The sequence below is a fragment of the Arachis hypogaea genome, chromosome 6 (assembly GCF_003086295.3).
Source record: "Arachis hypogaea cultivar Tifrunner chromosome 6, arahy.Tifrunner.gnm2.J5K5, whole genome shotgun sequence".
NCBI classification, from domain to species: domain Eukaryota; kingdom Viridiplantae; phylum Streptophyta; class Magnoliopsida; order Fabales; family Fabaceae; genus Arachis; species Arachis hypogaea.
In genome coordinates this window covers 4712147-4719581 of record NC_092041.1, presented here as the reverse complement: position 1 = coordinate 4719581, position 7435 = coordinate 4712147, and the positions used below count along the sequence as shown (strand labels likewise).

General features: G+C 31.9%; 1 long non-coding RNA gene across 2 annotated transcripts; it reads left to right on the top strand.

Moving 5' to 3' along the window:
- Positions 1 to 111: 111 nt before the first annotated feature.
- LOC112695498 (uncharacterized) lies at positions 112 to 862 on the top strand. Of its 2 annotated transcripts, none has more exons than XR_003150406.2 (4): positions 112 to 255; positions 334 to 448; positions 544 to 728; positions 829 to 862. It is a non-coding gene; the product is annotated as an uncharacterized lncRNA (long non-coding RNA). The 2 variants fall into 2 exon arrangements; XR_011861939.1 differs by having other exon boundaries at positions 806 to 862.
- The last annotated feature ends 6573 nt before the right edge of the window (positions 863 to 7435 follow it).

Genomic DNA, 7435 nt, shown 5'->3' with positions numbered 1-7435 from the left:
GGAAGCACTAAACTCAACACAGGTCATACCATCAACCTATTAAATCCACGTTACATGATATGGCATTTACATAAACCCTCATGTATTTGCAGGAAGGCCCTTTGTGGATTGCTGGAACAATTGTGGCAATCAATTCTGGCAAGGATGATTGGTTTACAAATCATGTAGAAAGTGTCCGAAGAAGGTTGAAACACCAATTGGAAATAGATACGAGTGTGGAAAGTGTGGCCACACTCACGGAAGTGCATCGTTAAGGTTTGTGTTCAGATTTACAATATGTTTTGGATGGACTATGTTATTGCAATTTACTAAGTTGTGCAATTTATATAATAGGTTTAAGGTTGAGGTGATGGCCTATGATGGCACTGGTAGCATAACACTGCTTCTATGGGATCGAGAAACGGTTCAACTATGTGGTAGACAAGCAGAACAGATCAAGGATGAGGAGGTTCATAGTAAATTATAACAAGTATTATGTCATGTACTTTATATAAATGTCAATGAAATAAACTATAACTTTAGACTTTTGTGATTTAATTTCAGGAACTTTATGCTGAAGGATACCCTGCAGCTCTTGAGAGCCTGTTAGAAAAAAACTTCTTTTTAAGGTGAATGTCAAATCCTCCAACATCAAGCTCTATGACCAGGTGTATACAGTGATGAAGGTCTGCGAGGATGATACAATTTTTGAAATGCATCTCCCAAATAAAACGTTCTCCACTGTAACTGTATGTGCTAAAAGTTTGTAGGTTCCTTGATTATATTGAGACTTTGAGCAGTTTTATTGGCTATAATATCTAAGTAGGAATATCTCCAATATGGTTGTAGGATACCGGGTGCAGTAACTCGGTGGATTTGTCAGGCTATGGTTGATATCAACAATCTTAGTGATTCTCAATATTCTGTGGTAACTCTTGTGCTATATACTTTATAGAACTGGTTATTTTGTGTTAAATCTGCAGGAAATTGACAGTTTTTTTTCATGGGACAGGATGTTTTGTGGAGGATAGTGTTACAAGCCTCAAGTGCAAAACTCCAGCCAAAACAGCTACCATGGTTTTAAAGCAACAAATTCCCATCAACATTGAGAATGAAGAAGAACTGGGGTTTTCAACCAACAAACTTACCGCAATCGTGGAAAAAGACAGAAGATGCAACTTCATGATAGCAATGAATGAGCTTTATGAAATACTTATTTCAGAGATATCTATAAACTGTTTTTTGCTTAGCTATTATTGTCTTCATGTTTTGATAATGTTCTTATTAGGGTTATTTATATGTAACTAAAATTAGTAATGAGGATTTAGAGTCTTAACAATAGAGATATTGATTAAGATGGATTCTATATGTTTTAATAGTATTGAATGACAACTCAGGCACTGGATTTTTCTTCACGTGGCTGTAATAGTGATTTCATATATTTGTTTTGTGTTAATTACATAATAAAAATGACTAGCTAAGTAATAGAAAAAAAAGTCTTATTATATGAATAATAATGGATACTTTATACAATAGCAATGGCTATCGCTAAGTCATGCTAGAATAGACACTATTTTCCATAGGGAAAGGGTCAATACTTGATTAAAGCTAAAGTTTTAATTGAATCATAAACCTCTTTAAGTACATTATCAAACAAGTTTCATTAATAGTCAATGCCAATCATTCTAAATTTGACAAACCAACAAGCTAGATAACAATAACTACCCACATATGAGTATTAAACATTACACATAATTGATGTGATCATAGTTTTGTAGTTGCCAAAAAACCATTAAGCAAAGAATTAGGGGAGAATTTGATAGGTATCTAATTATAAGAGAGTGTGTACATATATGCAGAGGTATTAGTGCTAAACTAATCAATTTAGCATTAGCCTATCTTGCAAATTTTGTAAAATATAACCATGATATATGTAACTAATAAAGTGGCATTACAAACACTGTTGCATTTTTTATAAGTGTATACTTATAAGAGAGTGTGACACTTTTATGCAAGGGTGAGAATTTGAGAATCAACTTATCATTTTAATATCTTATGATTGATGTCATTAGTGAAAATATATGACAAAAAGAATTAGTCCATGTTATTGAAGTATTGTAATCAAATAGACGCGAGACATTTTTATATTCACATGAATGCAAAATCAGCAAGTATGCTGGATTTAAACAGATGTAGTGCTAAATTTTAGCTAAGTTTAAAACCAGAATCTCGATCCTTAATGTAGTGCCAGTTCTAGGTTCAGACTACTAATGCCCAAAAGACCAAAGGAAAAATGTGTCATATACGTCATTTACACATCTAACTATATTAAATTATGTGGAAAGGTCAACTTACATAGGGAGTGAGAAATTATAATTGATGAGATGGATAAAAAAGAAACTTTTTCCATAAAAGTGTTCTATACCAAGCTGTTAAAACCTTATCAGAACTATATAAAGCAGATAAATTGCATCACAAATCTTTAACATATCTACATTGAGTTGTGTGGCACAAGTTTCCAAGAGGTTTTTTAAATGTGACTTTATTTTGGAAACGATGAAGAAATATGTGAACTATTCGGTGAAGTTTATTCATAGTGAAGGAAGAAACAAAATCTTTATCCACACCATAAAATTAAAAACAAGTAAACCTTTATTGTCTTTCTTGAGGAAGGGGATAATGTAAGCCAAATTCATGCAAAGTCATAGTGTGAAACACGATGTACAATTTGATCAAAGAAAAAACATAACATGGTGTGAAATACGATGTGTATTACGATGTGCAACTGTAAAGGACTTATTAGGGTTACAATGTGCAACCTTTGTTCTACATATTTTGGAAAAGCGAAAAATTTTAGATTTAGGGTTAACCAGCAAAAACGCTATCAAATTCTTCAAAGGTTGAAAAAATTGTACCCAAATTTTATTATGGACAAAAATGTCTTTTAATAATTTAAAAATACAAAAACAATACCAACAGTAAATATATATTTTCAAAATATGTCTTTGAGATTGAATTTTGATGTAGATTTTCACCAGCATAAATTAAAAAAATGAGATATTAGTATTCTTAAGATTTGATAATTTCTTTCTAATTATATAATTTTATGTGATTTATTAAAAGAATTAGTTGTTAACCAAAAAATTACAAAAAAATATACTCAACGAAAAATCACCAATTTTTATGTATAATAATATCTATTTTTATAATTACGCTTAAAAAAAATTATATCAAATTCAATCTCCAAGGTATTTTTTTTAAAATATACATTTACTGTTGGGTATTGTTATTGTGTTTTTAAATTATTTGAACGCATTTTTATTAATAGTATAATTTGAGTATATTTTTGTCAACATTTAATAATAATAATAAATATAATATTAATCAAGACCACCAATATGTTTAACTTTTAACGAGAAAATTTTTAGACGAGTCTTCCGAATGGTATTTTACTATTTATACGCGCTTTTTATGAATTTTATATGATGAAAACTGCAATGTAATTATTTAAAATAAGACCAATCAACCCCTTCATAAGGTATTATATATTTTATAGTCTATCTAATCATTATTCAACTATTTAAATAAAAAAATAAGCTTGATATTTAATAACATTGTTACTACTAACAACCACTATCAAATTTGTTAGTTAAACAGATACATATGTACATGGATAGAAATACACAATTCTTTGTATTTTTAAAGAGTGTTAACTAAATTAAAAACGTTATATATTATGAGCCCAAAGAGTTTTTTTTTACAAGTTAATATTATAGTTTAGTAGAAAAAATAATCCAATATAATCTTAAACCGAAAAAAATTTTCTAACTGAATGGTATCCTAATATTATATAATTTTTTGGCAGAACTTATTTATTTATCTATATATATATATATATATATATAATATATATATATATATATATTATATATATATATATATCTAAAAATTTTGTTATTTGGTGATACTAAATTTTATAATTTTCTTTCACACATGAGTTAATTAAATCGTTTCATTATTTTAACTTGGGGTCAAATCTAATTTTTTTATGGGGGTATATATATGCACACATTTACTGTCTAACATTTTTAAGAATGATAGTATGGGCACTTGATCCCACAAAAATTCACATAGATGCATAATTAATTTTAATATATCTTTAAATTGTATCCCAAGTAAAGGTTGTTTCTTAAAAAAAGTGATAATACCATGAATGGTTAACCGATTTAGACCACTTATCTGTAAATTCGAAAGTGGACAGTTGGATTCAATTAGATTTATATGTGGTAGCAGGTAAAGCAAATCTCTATCACACATATAGGAGAAAATATGCATACAATGATAAAAATGTCACCCGTCTACAACTATCAAAGGACGTGATTAAAGCTGCCTTAATGTTTTAGTGAAATGCAGGACTTTGTTCAAAGTCGGTTTCTTTGGGAAACGATTAAAGAAAGCCCTATCCTGAGAGTTTAAATGATGGTTAAGGTAATAGTAGATAGGGTGGCTCATTTTGACACACATCAAGAGCCTCACCATTTTAAATCAACGCTGATCAGATACGCTGCACTTAAATCTGAGGTATCAACTTGACATCATCATAAGATATTTCAAAGTGACTAAAGCTCAAAATGGTGAAGTAGGATTGAAATGAAGCATTTTTTTTCTGAAAGATTTCAATTAAATAAACGAGTTGAATGCAGTGAGTTGGCATAGTCTGAATTGGACAAAATGGCACACATTTCTTATAATATAACATGATAAATAAAGATGAATACTTCATCGTAAATCTGTCAAATTTAAGCAATTATCTGTATATTTATCCCCATCTTTGTTTACATGGGGTTCTGTTCAAACAAGACTGCTATTACCTTTTTTTGAAAAGAGACTTTGTCCAAGCCAAAATTATGCAAACTAATGATGTGAAACACAATTAGTGCATTGACCCAGTAAAACCATAAGGACCATCGAAAAAATGCAATGTTGATATGTTCCCAGGATTTGCATTAATTCACTAACAAGGAGAAGGCAAAAATGCATTTTATCGGGAATATAGCAGCAGGCAATATTTAAATAAAAAAAAAAATCAACATAAAGTAGGACATTGCAACATAAGATAATGTAGCACCTTATGAATCATACCTGTTGAGGTATGTAGTCAAATAAGTTATCATTTCTATTTGTGCAACTGTAAAAGAATAAAGAGGTGTGTGATCTCTATTTTTGTATTTAGATACTTTTAAGAGATAAATATAAATTGTGGATCATGATTAACAAGGCAATACAATACGTCGGGCTTTCAGTTACATGAGAAGACTTAACATTATAAAACATATTCCACTAAAAAATTATTTCTCATACCAAGTTATAAAACCAGTAATGGTGAACCTTATCTAGCAAATGCCAATAATATCCAATGGTCATTCAATTATGATGCAATAACATATAATACACAATGGGTATGACACATACATAGGCTAATGACACATAGAATGAAAACAGGTCACCAATCTATTGAAAGAACTTGATTAAAGATTTCGTGATTGATTAACCAAATATAAGACTCATTGGAGAACTTATTCCACAATCATAGGTTCTAAGGTGCTGCTTCCAATACACTCTTAGCAGTTTCTAATAGAAGGAGTTTAGGTGCCGAAGAGTGCCCAAGAGAGAAGACTTATAGTTAAATACTTTAATTAGCTAATGTCCCTAATATCCAATGGTCATTAAATTATGATGCAGTAACATGTAATGCAAATGATTATCACACATGCATAGGGTAACGACACATATAGAGAATGATAAAAATCTCATCAATATAAAGAACTTTTTTAAAGTTTTCTTGATGGATTAATTAAATGCAAGACTCATGGCACAAGTCATACACAAAATTAGGTACTACTCTGTTGCTTCCAATACATCCTTAGCAGTTTCTAAAAGAAGTATATGAGGTGCCCCAAATAGTGCACAAATGACAAAAAGTGTAGATAAATACTTTTACCCATTAATGTTACTAATATCCAATGGTCATTAGATTTGCATGGATGATAAAGCAATTGGCCTGTGTTTATTAAGGTAATCACAAAGCAATGTCTATTCATGCATAGAGTCAATATAATCTTATTTAAATATTTAATATAAATATCTTATTTTGCAGTTTGTTGTCTTACCCATTGCATGACACCTTCTAGATGTCAATATAAGCTATTGATATTCTCATTCAAAACATATATATGTCATGAGTTGTGAGAAAGGTTACAAGAACCATAATTTCTACTCAAAAACACTAAGAGCCATTAGCGGCTCCGTAATAAACTGTATATCTAGAATGAGTGACACTCCACCAATATGAAAAAACTTCCACACCTTAGTGAGGATCTTATCTGGAAGATCATGGTGAAGGCAGATCCTAAGACAGTTGGACAGTGCAGAACGCTAAGCAAGGGTTGGAATTTCAGGCTGTGTACTAATTTGTTCGTGAAGGCAAACTATAAGGAAAACAAAGATCGAAGCAAGAGTGTGATCGTAGGCATTGGCTATCCCCCAGGTGATTACAACTCGATTTGGTTCGTTCGAGCGTATCTTCATTCGGGTCGCCAGGTTCAGTTCAATGTCCCAATGGATGCTAACCAATATGGCTTATATTCAGTCATTGGGTCTGAGAACGGAATCATATGCATAAAGATCTCATTGGGTGGCCTTAATTCTCGGCTTCTTGTATGGAATCCAGTATCGGATAAGAGGCGGTACGTAACCGATGAAGCAAGCAAGCATTCCGCTCATGCCGTTTCTCTATATGCGTTTGGTTTTTTGGAGGACGAAATCGAGTACCGTATTGTGCATGTCTACAAGCGTGCATTTAGACAAAGAAAATATGTCATGGTCTCTTTACACTTCATTTGAACGAGAATGGACTCATTCCGGTATGTTTAAGAGTGATGTCCAGAAACTTGGGCCAAATATATAAGTGCACAATGGGATAGTCTATTGGATTGGGTGGCAGGGAGCTAATTTTTTGAGCCAGATCCTGTCAGTTCAACCTCCGCATCAGAGTTCATGAGGAAAGATCCCAGACGTGCCATCTGATTACAACTCACTAACTTACTTAACGATGTGTCGGTATATTCATACGTATCTTGATCAGCAGGCAAAGTCCTGGTCTGGCAAATGAAAAGAAATGGTGATCACAGCATCCATTGGGAGAGGATGATTAGAGTTTCTGGTCTTGGAATCCCATAACACTCCTTCATTGTTCTTAGGCAATGACATAATAACAGTCATGGAGTGCAGAGACGGGTCAGGAAGTGCAAATGATGCCGTGCGAACAAGACTTCCTGATTTCGAGGCTAAAATATATGGAATCAAGAAGGGAGCATTTGGTTCAACGCACATGGCAGGAACATGTTAACGTGAAGACAATTACAATGCATTCAGATGGGCTATACATGGTTTAGAG